This window comes from Arvicanthis niloticus, chromosome X (genome assembly GCF_011762505.2).
Source record: "Arvicanthis niloticus isolate mArvNil1 chromosome X, mArvNil1.pat.X, whole genome shotgun sequence".
In the NCBI taxonomy this organism is placed as follows: domain Eukaryota; kingdom Metazoa; phylum Chordata; class Mammalia; order Rodentia; family Muridae; genus Arvicanthis; species Arvicanthis niloticus.
The window spans coordinates 61,186,125-61,199,439 of record NC_047679.1 but is presented as its reverse complement, the minus strand read 5'-3'; the positions used below and the strand labels follow the sequence as shown (position 1 = coordinate 61,199,439).

At 39.9% G+C, this 13,315-nt stretch overlaps 1 pseudogene; it reads left to right on the top strand.

Annotated features, from left to right (window-relative positions):
* The first annotated feature begins 299 nt into the window (after window positions 1–299).
* On the top strand, window positions 300–3,574 carry LOC117694055 (AP-2 complex subunit beta pseudogene; annotated as a pseudogene).
* The last annotated feature ends 9,741 nt before the right edge of the window (window positions 3,575–13,315 follow it).

The window sequence follows — 13,315 nt, the reverse complement described above, 5'->3', positions numbered from 1 at the left end:
GCAGAGGATGGCCTTGTTGTCGTCAGTGGGAGAAGATTCCCTTGGGCCTGAAGGTGTTTGATGCCCCAGTGTTGGAGAATGCCAGGGCAGGATGACCGGAGTGAGTGGGTAGATAGGGGAGAACCATCATAGAGGCAGGGGTAGGGGGGATAGGATATGGGGTTACCAAAGGGGAGACCTGGAAAGGGAAAAACATTGGAAATGTAAATAAAGAAAATATCTAATAAAAGTTCAAAGTAGGTGGCTTAGATCTAGAGAGAATCGTGATGGCCAGGAAACCATTACACCTCCCCCCCTGCTGTGCTCCCCAACTGCTGCCGTCACCCCGCCCTTGCCTCCGGTTCACGCTAAACATCCAGAATCATGACTGACTCCAAGTACTTCACAACCAATAAGAAGGGGGAAATCTTTGAATTAAAGGCTGAACTCAACAATGAAAAGAAAGAAAAGAGGAAGGAGGCTGTGAAGAAAGTGATTGCTGCTATGACCGTGGGGAAGGACGTGAGCTCTCTCTTCCCAGATGTGGTGAACTATATGCAGACTGATAATCTGGAACTAAAGAAGCTCGTGTACCTCTATCTGATGAACTATGCCAAGAGTCAGCCAGACATGGCCATCATGGCTGTCAACAGCTTTGTGAAGAATTGTGAAGATCCCAATCCTTTGATTCGAGCCTCGGTGGTTAGAACCATGGGATGTATCCGGATGGGCAAGATCACAGAGTATCTCTGTGAACCCCTTCGCAAGTGCTTGAAGGACGAAGACCCTTATGTTCAGAAAACAGCAGCAGTGTGAGTGGCAAAACTCCATGATATCAATGCTCAGATGGTGGAAGATCAGGGATTTCTGGATTCTCTGCGGGATCTCATAGCAGACTCAAACCCAATGGTGGTGGCTAATGCTGTAGCAGCATTGTCTGAGATCAGTGAGTCTCACCCAAACAGCAACTCACTTGATCTGAACCCTCAGAATATCAATAAGCTGCTCACAGCCCTGAATGAGTGCACTGAATGGGGCCAGATTTTCATCCTGGACTGCCTGTCTAATTACAACCCTAAAGATGACCGGGAAGCTCAGAGCATCTGTGAGCGAGTAACTCCTCGGCTATCCCATGCCAACTCTGCAGTGGTGCTTTCAGCAGTAAAAGTCCTAATGAAGTTTCTAGAATTGTTACCCAAGGACTCTGACTACTACAATATGCTGCTAAAGAAGTTAGCGCCTCCACTTGTCACTTTGCTGTCTGGGGAGCCTGAAGTACAGTATGTCGCCCTGAGGAACATCAACCTAATTGTCCAGAAAAGGCCTGAAATCTTGAAGCAGGAAATCAAGGTCTTCTTTGTGAAGTACAATGATCCTATCTATGTTAAACTAGAGAAGTTAGACATCATGATTCGTCTTGCATCCCAAGCCAACATTGCTCAGGTTCTGGCGGAGCTGAAGGAATATGCCACTGAAGTTGATGTGGACTTTGTTCGCAAAGCTGTGAGGGCCATTGGACGGTGTGCCATCAAACTGGAGCAATCATCAGAACGCTGTATAAATACACTGCTTGATCTAATCCAGACCAAAGTAAATTATGTGGTCCAAGAGGCAATTGTTGTCATCAGGGACATCTTCCGAAAATACCCCAACAAGTATAAAAGTATTATTGCCACGCTGTGTGAGAACTTGGACTCCCTGGATGAACCCGATGCCCAAGCAGCTATGATTTGGATTGTAGGCGAATATGCTGAAAGAATCAATAATGCAGATGAATTACTAGAGAGCTTCCCTGGAGGGTTTTCATGATGAAAGCACCCAGGTGCAGCTCACACTGCTTACTGCCATAGTGAAGCTGTTTCTCAAGAAGCCGTCAGAAACACAGGAGCTGGTCCAACACGTCTTGAGCTTGGCCACACAGGATTCTGATAATCCTGACCTTCGAGATCGGGGCTATATTTATTGGTGCCTTCTTTCAACTGACCCTATGACAGCCAAAGAAGTAGTGTTGTCTGAGAAGCCATTGATCTCTGAAGAGACACCTCATTGAGCCTACCCTCCTGGATGAGCTCATCTGCCACATTGGTTCTTTGGCCTCTGTGTACCATAAACCTCCAAATGCTTTTGTCGAAGGGAGTCATGGGATTCATCGCAAACACTTGCCAATTCATCATGGGAGCACTGATGCAGGTGATAGCCCTGTTGGCACCACCACTGCAACCAACTTGGAACAGCCTCAGGTCATCCCCTCTCAAGGTGACCTTCTGGGGGATCTTTTAAATCTTGACCTGGGTCCCCTGGTGAATGTCCCCGCAAGTGTCCTCCATACAGATGGGAGCAGTGGATCTGTTAGGAGGAGGACTGGATAGCCTGGTAGGACAACCCTTCATCCCGTCATCAGTGTCTGCAACTTTCGCTCCTTCACCTACTCTTGCTGTGGTCAGCAGTGGTTTGAATGACCTGTTTGAGCTTTCCACTGGGATCGGCATGGCACCTGGCGGATATGTGGCTCCTAAGGCGGTCTGGCTGCCTGCAGTAAAGGCTAAAGGCTTGGAGATTTCGGGGACATTTACTCACCGCCAAGGGCACATCTATATGGAAATGAACTTCACCGACAAAGCTCTGCAGCATATGACAGACTTTGCATTCCAGTTTAATAAAAATAGCTTCGGTGTCATCCCAAGCACTCCCTTGGCCATACATACTCCACTGATGCCAAACCAGAGCATTGATAGATGTCTCTCTGCCTCTCAACACCTTGGGCCAGGTCATGAAGATGGAACCGCTGAATAACTTGCAGGTGGTTGTTAAAAACAATATTGATTGATGTCTTCTACTTCAGCTGCCTCATCCCACTCAATGTGCTTTTTGTAGAAGATGGCAAAATGGAACGCCAGGTCTTCCTTGCAACGTGGAAGGATATTCCCAATGAAAATGAACTCCAGTTTCAGATTAAGGAATGTCATTTAAATGCTCACACAGTTTTCAGCAAGTTACAAAACAACAATGTTTACACTATCGCCAAGAGGAATGTGGAAGGGCAGGACATGCTGTACCAGTCCCTGAAGCTCACTAATGGCATTTGGATTTTGGCAGAGCTGCGGATCCAGCCAGGAAACTCCAATTATACACTGTCACTGAAGTGTAGAGCCCCTGAAGTCTCTCAGTACATCTATCAGGTCTACAACAGCATTTTGAAAAACTAATAAATGGGTCCAGTCAGCCTGTAATCGGTGCAAGCCAAGAACTCTTAACTGGAAGACGTACTGTTGTGTAGAGCCTGATCCCAAACCCTGTGGTACCCACCCCAGTAGTGGCCAGTCATCCTGTGCTGACATTAGCATTCACCCCGTTGTATAGGTTAGCTTCCCGTGACATCTCCTTCCACCATTCCCCACATCTGCCACCTGCTGCTGCTCTCTGTCCTTAGTTGTGAGCTTCTTCATGCTGTGCCAATGGCTAGCCTTTTCTACACCCTCTTTTGAGTGTAGTTTGATATTTTGTAATCGAAAGCTCATTTCACAAGCAGAAAAAGGCAACAAACTAATTAAAGCAAGGAAAAGTGTCACTGAACCATAAACTGCACCTTATTGTTTTATATTTTTGTACAGAAATTGAGGTAGAACACTGAGTAGAAAGGGTGACTGACCCTCATCAAACACAGTCTTACTGGAGGTACACCTATGGCCCTGGCCCCTTCTGGGGTGGGGAGGGGGCAACACTGCTCCTGGTCTTTTGCATTCTCACTCCTCCCTCTGTCCAGTTCTTCCCTTGGCCAAGCCTTTGAGCTCCGTTATGCCCATGCTATCTTGTTTGACAACTCCATGTGTGGCAGTAGTGGTCTTCATTGATGTCTCTGAGTGCAGGGACACAGGACATGTGGGCACAATGCTAAGAGGTGGTAGAGCTGTGTTCCTGTACACGGCTCTAGCCCAGGAGTCATCCTGAGGAGGCAGAGTAGACATGAGTAAGAAGACAGTGCTCCCCCCCCCCCAGCCTCCTTCCCTGTGTTTTTCAGGGCTCATTCAGATTTAAAATCAGAGTTTCAGAGTTAAAATAGACTTTAATGACTTATCCAACCCTGTTTTTCTACAAAGAAAGGTAATAGGCAAAAAGTGTGTTGCCGAGGCCTCTTGGCTCTTGAGGAGCAGAGCTGAGACTGACACTCCATCAGCTTCCCTACCTGGCTGGCTCACTGTTCTTTTCTTCAAATCCTTCTGCCTTCCCTGTACCTGCCTATGGCTCTTTGCACACTCTGTACTGAGTTTGGTGGTCTGCCCACTCACTGGGGTCAGGTGCAGTTGACATCTCAGTTACATGAGTATGCATACAGGTAACAAGACTGAAAGCAGAGCTAAGATTTGCCAGGCTTTCCTGGAGCCACAGTTCGGGAGCCGGGCAGTGAGTGTAGAAGTGTGTAGAGATGTTGCCAGTTCTCACTGTCCCTCAGCTGATCTGCCCTTCATCCGTGGAACTCAAGCTCCAGAGCAGAGTGAGATCATTCCAGAAGGCCATGTAGTTGTCATCTCACAGAGGGCTGGGGATGTGCAGTCTCCTCCCTAACACATTGGTATGATTCACTGAAGAGAGCCTCATACTCACTGCCCTGCTCAGTCCGGTTTACTCTGTGTGAGATGTGACACTTGTTGCACAGCCCGGCACCTGGTATTCAGAGTCCTCTGCTCAAGTCAGAAGCATGCCAGGGTCTAAAGATGTCATGCAGGACTCAGACCTGACCTATTGGATCCTGAGGAAAGACTGGAAAAATCAGTGTAGAAACCAACTTCCTTTAAGTGTGTCTGGAGTGATCCTGTTTCCTCTCAGTTGCAAAGCTTCTCTCAAGTTCCTTAAGCCTAAGAATCTTAAAAAGGATTGTTAGCTGACAAAAAAGAAATCCCTCCCTCCCTCCTTCCCTCACACCCTAGGGAGTAGGAAGTACTACAGGGTTGTGTGGGAGGCAGGTGGGTTGCTGGGATGTCGGATGGAAAGCAAGTTGACCAAGTTCCTTGTCGACGCTGATTCCTGGAGTCAGCTGGACATGAGTAGTGTACGGGATTCCCACCACCAACGCAGTGTTCTCATCCCAAAGCAAACGACTTCCCAAAAAAGATGTCAGGGCAAGCAGAAAGAAAAGTTTATACCAGAGTGTGTCCACCCCAGAAACTGAGGCCTCTCTCAGCCCCTCCACCAGTGACAGCGTGGTTCTCTGCTAGCCTGAGCAGATCCATGCTGTCTGACTCCTTGAGAGGTCACCTCTCATTTTACCCCTGGGAGAGTTAGGAAGATGCAAGGACCTCTCCAGAAGAGAGACTGTTGCCTTCCCTCGGCTTCTCTTCAGGCCCGTTTTGAGCTTGACCAGATTGGGAGAACTCGAGTCAGTTTACCCTGTATCCACTCTCGTAGGCCTAAGTGTGTCTGTTGAAAGCTGAAGCACAGAGGGCAGAGAAGGAAACACACCAGAGCTCTTTCTGGTCAGATTCCCCAACTGTTTGTCCCCAGCCAAACCTGGTCCTTATTGTGCAGCTTGGGACGCTGGAACCAGGTGCGGGAGGAAAAAGCTGTCCCAAGAATGCTTCTTTTCCTGTTTTTGTTGGGCTCTGTTGTTGGGGAGGGTGGGGTTTGGGGAGCCTTTACCTTGTGTATTCATCAATAAATTCATTTACACACAAAAAATTCGAAATATATTTATACATATCTCTGATTGCTAATCTTGTTTGTCAGCTGGGCACATCTGGAAAGAGAGAAAAACTAAATAAAAAATTGTCTCCATCAAAAAATGGAATAGGACAGGAAGGAAGAGAACAGTCTCTTCAGATGCAGAAGATTACAGACCAATTTACCTGATGAACAAAGATGTAAAATTTCTTTTCTTCATTCAGCTCATATTTTTAGCTTTAATTTTAGAAGATTGTATTCATTTTATTTTATACACACAGATGTTTTGCCTTCATGCATATATATGTTATGAGCATACCTATTGGATCCCCTGGAATTGGATATTTGCAAACAATTATGTGGGTGCTGGTATTAAAACTGCCACTTCTGGAAGACTAACCAGTGTTCTTAACCACTTAGCCATTTCTACAACCTCAATGTAAAAATTCTTAACAAATATGGACAAATCAAACTCAACAAAACAGAACATATAATATGTCACCTAAATAAACTCAGGGACAAAATGGTGTCACAACAGCATTTCGATAGATGCAGAAAAGGTCATTGATAAGCTAATGGGTAGGAAAAGTCAGACTCTCTAACCTGTTTTTGTTATTGTGCTAAATGGTCATGTTGTCAAAGTACCTTCCAAATATTTATATTTATACTCATAGAAATAGTTTTAAAAATCTTGCTAAAGCATGAAAGAACCTGAGTAGCCAAATCAATTCTGAGCAAAAAGAATAATAGTGGAAGCATCACTATACCTGATTTCAAGTTGTTCAGTAGAGTAATAGTAACAAAACCAGCATGATGTTAGCATGAAAACAGATACAAAACCCAAAGAATCAGAATATAGCATACTCAGAAATAATTCTACATAGCTACAACCTTCTGGTTTTCAACAACAGTGTCAAAAATATGCTTTGGATAAATTAAAGCCTTTTCAACAAATTGTAGCCTGGATGTTGGGTAACAGAAGTAAACATGGGGTAACACTTGACAAAATATAAACAGGGCCTTTCTGAAAAGGAAATGAATTCAGGAAATAAAACCACAAATTAACACATTCTAATATAAAGTTAAAATTCCTCTGTTCACCTAAAGAAACAATGAATCAAGAGATGACCTACAGAATTATAGAATAACTTCAATAACTGTGCATTTGGCAGTTGATCAATGTCTGAAGCTAAATAAACAAGAACTAACTATTAATAAAGCAAACAACTCAATCTATATATTGGCTAGTTAAATGATGCAGCAGTTCTCAAAGAGGAAATACTAATGACCAATAAATACATGAAATAAATGTTCAAGATCCTTAGGCATCAGAGAAATCCAAACTAAATTAGCATTGAGAGTCTATTTCACTCTGGTCACAATAGTTTTTATTAAGAAAGCAAGTCACAAGAAACCTTGTATAAGAAGTAAAGAACAATGCACCCTTATACACTGTTGGTGGCAATATAAATTATTAGTTCACGCACTGTAAAAATCAGAATTATGGTTCCTTAAAAGCTTAAAATTAAAACTATTATGTGATCCAGCCACCTCACATCTAGGTAAATACTTTGAGAATTCTAAATTAATAGACCAGAGAGGCACTTGTATATCTATGTTATTGAGGCACTATTCACAATAGCTAAGTGTCACTAGCTTAGATGTTTGTGAACAAATGAATAGATACAAAAAATGGGTTATACACATGAAACTAAATATTCTCAGACCAGAAGAGCAAAATTATGTTCTTCGTAGAAAATTAGGCACACTTGGAGATCATCACATTGAACAAAATAAGTCAGATACAAAAAACCAAATATCATGTGGTTTCATTTATTTGTGTATGCTTGATTTTACATAGATACCGAAAATGATTTGTGTATATATGCCATGACAGTAGAAGCAAAACTGCTTGGTGTAACACTGGCGCTGAATGGGAAGGGGCAGTGGGGAGAATGAGGAGGAGATGGAATTGAATGTAATAAAAATAAATGGCATATTTGTATGATAATAGATTTATGAAAGCCATTACTAAGAATAATGTCCATATGCCAATAGAAACTGCCAATTTTCAAAATAAAACTATGGAATCTTGCTCTAAGTAACAAATATGTTAAAAGATTGAATAATTGTCAAGGGTGTAGCTCAGTGGCAGAGCATTTGCTTATCTTGTACAAGGACTTAAACTTGATTCCTACACTTGAAAAATGAATGTACTTAAAGTACTAAAAAGATAAAAGTGGAGATATCAAGGGTACCTCCTTTGGAATGTTTGTTACAATGAAATTACTATGCAAAATATGTAGTAGGAATTATACAGTGTATATCCCTAGAAAGTAGAAAAGAAAGCTTGCTTTGGGTCTACCTAAGACCACAGACATTAAGTTCCAGAAAGGTGGGAGATGGTAAAGGATTATGGAATCAGTAAGGCCTGAGTGATCACATTTGTGGCTTCTGGATTTTAGGAAGCATTATTAAATCTTACTTGAAGACATAGAAGAAAACCAACTTGCACATAACCAGAAAATGGCTTTATTCAAAAGATTTCCACGAACAAGGAGATTTTAAATAAACTTTCTAGCTTAGAATGTAAGGAAGGAATGTTTTGTGAAGCTTTAGAAAGGGAGGGCAATCAACTTTCAGTGAGGTGCCAGCCCAGAACATATAAATACAGATGGTATTGAAGCAGAGGGTTTATTTTGAAGATTAAAAACCATTATTATTATTTCATTATCTTTATTATTATTATTTTGGATTTTCAAGACAGGGTTTCTTGATTCCTGGAACTCACACTGTATAGCAGGCTGGTCCCAAACTCAGAGACCTGACTGCCTCTGTCTCCCAAGTATTGGGATTAAAGGTATGTGCTACTACCTGTCCATTATTATTTTTAAAATATATTTACTATACTTATTTTTTGTGTATGTGTGTATGTACACACACATTCTGGGTGGAAGCCAGAGGAAAAACTGTCTAAGCAGTATAACTTTATTGAGTTTCTCAATTATTATTTCTGTGAATTGGGTATCTTTATTAATAGACAAAAACAGAACTTCTAATGTAGAAAGACTCAAAAAACTTTAACATTGTCAGAGCAATTGATTCATAGACAGAGAAGGCATCTAGGTCATAAGAAAATGTGTAAATAATAGAAAATTGTCAAGAGTATATAAGTGGTATGAATAAAGAGTGTAAAATTTTTAGACTCTGTCTACATTCTCCTTCATAGCATTCCAAGGATTATAGATTTGACAGATGGTATATGGACCAGGTAAATCTTGGATGCCATTGTAATTTCCCCATCCATTGTTAAAATATTTCTCTCTATTTTTTTGGACAGGCTATTTTTATAATTTTTGAAGGTTCTTTTTTCATTAAATTATTATTGATTGATTTTACATCCCTATTGCAGCCCCTGTCCTGGTCCACACCTCACACTGCCTTTCCCCCCACCCTCTGAGTAGTGGGAGGTTTCCCCAACTGACAGGCTCCATTTTATCAAGGGCAAATTGTGATTACCAATTATTTCTCATGGCCCTTTTCTTCCTCTTCCTTCTTCTCCTCCTCCTCCTCTTCCTCCTCTTGTTCCTCTTCAAAATAAATATAACTTTAATGATTTTTAAAGTTAATTGAACAAAAACAAAAACCCAATGACCCTATCATTGAAGATAAGCAACATAGAATCACTGTTCTTGTGTTTTCTTGCAAGCTTTTATTTAGTGGGGTGTATACTTGATTTATTCTCTTGCAGCTGGTTTATTAAAGGAGGGAGGTTCTGCTGTGCGTATTAACCATACTTACATGCAGCTTTCATGCTCAAATGTCAATAAAAATATTGTATACAATTATCAAAAGATAAAAAATAAAATCTATTCCTTTATGTTTCAATAATAAATTAAAGTGGAAATATCATACCTCTAATATATCTATAAAATATCTTATCCTCTTTTGTAATAGCAATCAGCACCCAAGAAAATGTTGATGTGTAAAAGTAAAGGCTTTTGTCTTGATCAGAAACAGAAAATAACCAAACTTGGTTCCTTCACTCATTCATTCATCTTTGGCTGCTATTACAATTGCTACCACAAGGTGGCAGTGATGTAAACAGACAGGTGGACCGCTGAAAACTGTCCTCTTATCTATGGTGTCCTGAGCACACTATGTCACAAAGACTTAGTAAGCTGGAAGCCCTGTGAAACCTATGAAAACTGAAAAAAGATGTTACTGCCAGTATATCATGTCATGACTGTAGCAGTAGACTCTAGAGGGTACAGAGACAGAAGGAGCAGTGTTTTCTATTTGTTTTGTTTTTGTTTTTTGTTTTTTTTTTTTTGGGGGGGGGTTCATTGTACTAAGTTGGGCCCTCTGCCACTGATTCCATCCCAGACATGAGTCTTGCAAATGCTATTCCATATTATTTCTTAGTGGCTGAGCCTTCTTCCTTGCTTCTTGATTAAGTAAAACAACATGGAGTTTGTTACTGAGATGCGTATCTTTTATTGCAACACTCAGAGATGACTAAATGGCAGTGTTGTGGCTTAAGAGAGTTGATGAGTATGAAAATGAAATAATGAGAATTCAAAGTTTCTGAAAATCATATTTATTAAGACATCATTTACAAATAATACTTAGTTTATTAAACAGTGGAGGGGTTTTAAATATTCATACAGCTATACTAGCATCACTAGAATCTAATTTTAGAACATTTTAATCACCCTCTAAACAAACACTATACCCATTAGCAGCCACACTCTATTTCTTATCAAGCCATCTAGCTCTAGGCAACCACTGAAGTACTCTCTGTGTCTAGATGTACACACAATGACATTCCACATGAATGGAGTAGTATAATATTTAATCTTTTGTCACTGGTTCTTTGACTTAGCATATTTCCAATGCTCATCGTGTAGCAGCATGCATCAGTGCTTCATTCTTTTATACATCACTGAGTAACAATTCATTTGAAAGAGAGAAAAACAAATCTTATTTGATAACTCAGGGAGGCAATGAGAGGAAAAGCCAAACATGTTTATTAATTCATCATCTCATGGACATTTGGCTTATTACTATTTTGGTTATTATAAATAATCATGTAATGAACATTTGCTTACAATATGTTGAGTATATGTTTTAAGTTTCCCTAAAAGTAAAATTCTGGCCCTGGGGCTGGAGAGTTGTCTCAGCAGTTAAGAACACTGGCTGCTCTCCCAGTGGACCTGAGTTTGGTTCCCAGCACCTACATGGCAGCTCATAAACACAGATAACTGCAGGTTCAGGGGATCATATCTTACTCTGGTCTCCATGGGCACCAGGCACACATTTAGTGCACAAAAATATATGCAGACAAAACACCAATACTCATAAAATTAAAAAGGAATACACTTAAAATGTAAAAAGAATTGTGGTTTTTATGGTAACTATATGTTTAGCATTTTAAAAAATTACCACTCATTTTTTTTCATGTTGCTACACACTGTCATTATTACCATATTTGAAGCTTCCAATTATTTCACTTTTTGTCAATACATGTTATCTATATTTAATATCTATATGCTGCTATCCTAGTGAATGTGAAGTGATATTTTATTATAGTTATGATTTGCATTTACTAAATGACAAATAATGTTATATATTTATGTACTTATTGGTGTTTTACATATTTCATTTAATTTGTAGAAATGTACATTTACATTACTAGTATATCTGAATAATTGGATTGTCTTTTAATTGTTGAGTTAGAGAAATTCTTTACAATATGATATATGAAAGTTAAAACAAGCTACAACTTCCGTATAATCTCAATAAAAATTTCAGCATTACTTTTCAACATAATTAGAAAACAATTTTAAAATTCAATAGAAGGGCCAGTGAGTTGGCACAGCAGGAAAGGCACTCAGCATCAAATCTTTTTAAAAATGTTTATAGGTTATTTTATTTATTTACATTTTAAATGTTATCGCCCTTCCCAATTTCCCCTCCACACAGAACTACAGTTACCTGGTTTTTGATAAATAGTATTGTAAGATTCCATACCCCAGTAAGAATGGTCATCATTAGGAATACAAATGATGACAAATGCTGGTGAGGATGTTGGGAAAGGAGAACAATTATTTACTATTGGTGGATTGTAAACTGGTACTGCCACTATGGAAATTGGTATGGAGGTTTCTCTGAAAGGTAATAATATAAAGACTCATGCATACCACTCCTGAGCATGTACTAGAAGAGCTCTATACCCTATGGCAGAAGTACTTGCACATGTATATTCATTGCTGCTATATTCCTAATAGCTAGAAAATGGAAACAGCCTAGATGCCCATCAGCTGATGAATGGATAATGCAATTGTATGTGTGTGCAACACAATTATATTTAGAACTGAAGAAAATGAGATGTTCAGAAAATAGATGGAACTGGAAAATATATTGAGTGAGGTAGCCTAGGCCTAACAAGATAAAGACATGTTCTCTCTCATATGAAGAGCTTAGCTTTGAATTTTTAAGTTTCTTTGTTTAAGATGTATTGAATCTAGAAGGAAAAAAAATTGGGAGGTTGTGGAGAAAGAAGTCTTAATGGGTGGGGAATACCAAAGTACATGTGATAAGAAAATAGAGATGGCGAATGTTAATGGTGGAAAGGTTTAACTGTATTGGGAGAAAGAGAAAGAAGAAGCAGTTGGAGTATGGACAGGGTCAATCCAAGCTAACGGTGTATAGAAAAGCTATATATATATATATATATATATATATATATATATATATATATATGTGTGTGTGTGTGTGTGTGTGTGTGTGTGTGTGTGTGTATACATATATATATATACATATATATGTATATATACACATATATGTGTATGTGTGTATAGATATACACACACACTTATACATATACATACATACACACACATACAGACACACATACACAAACACACACACACTATGGTGGTTCAATTAGCATGAGCCCCACAGAATCATGTATTTGAATATTTTGTTCCTAGTTGGTGGAAGTCTTTGGGAAAGATTGGGAGGTGTCGCATTGTGGGATGAGGTCTGTCATGGGGATGGGGTTTGAGGTTTCAAAATACTGATGAAATCACCAGTGGTTTATCTCCTTCCTGATGGTGGATAAGGATGGGAACTCTCCTGTGCTCCAGTCCATGCCTGACTTTCAGTTGCAGTGCCCCCCTCCATCATGGTGATGGAATACTATCCCTGTGGAAATATAAGCCCCTAATAAACCCTTCATCAGCTATGATATTTTGTTGCAATGATAGAAAAGTAACTAAGATACGAACTGAATAGATTATGAGCTACTTAAAAAATATTTTAATGAATGTTCCCTGCAAGGATGAGCAATGTTATTCCAAGAAGTTTTAAAATAACAATTTATATAAAAATCCCAGTGTGATGTTTGGAATTACCTCACTGTGAATTGTTGGCCAAGAAGTTCCCAAAGGTCCTAAAACAATATATCCTACTGCTATTGTTCTCAGTCACACATCAGAACTAAATGGCAAGATCTTATTTTTGGAGATACTTTATATTTTCAGTATAGTACAGAGAGTTTTAACTGAACGTGCACTGGAAGCTTCACTTTTGTTTTCTAGCTAGCACCCATGTTCCTGGAAGGTGCTATGCAGACTTCTGGGTTGGGGCATTGATCAGTGGTCTTTCCCTAGCTGTG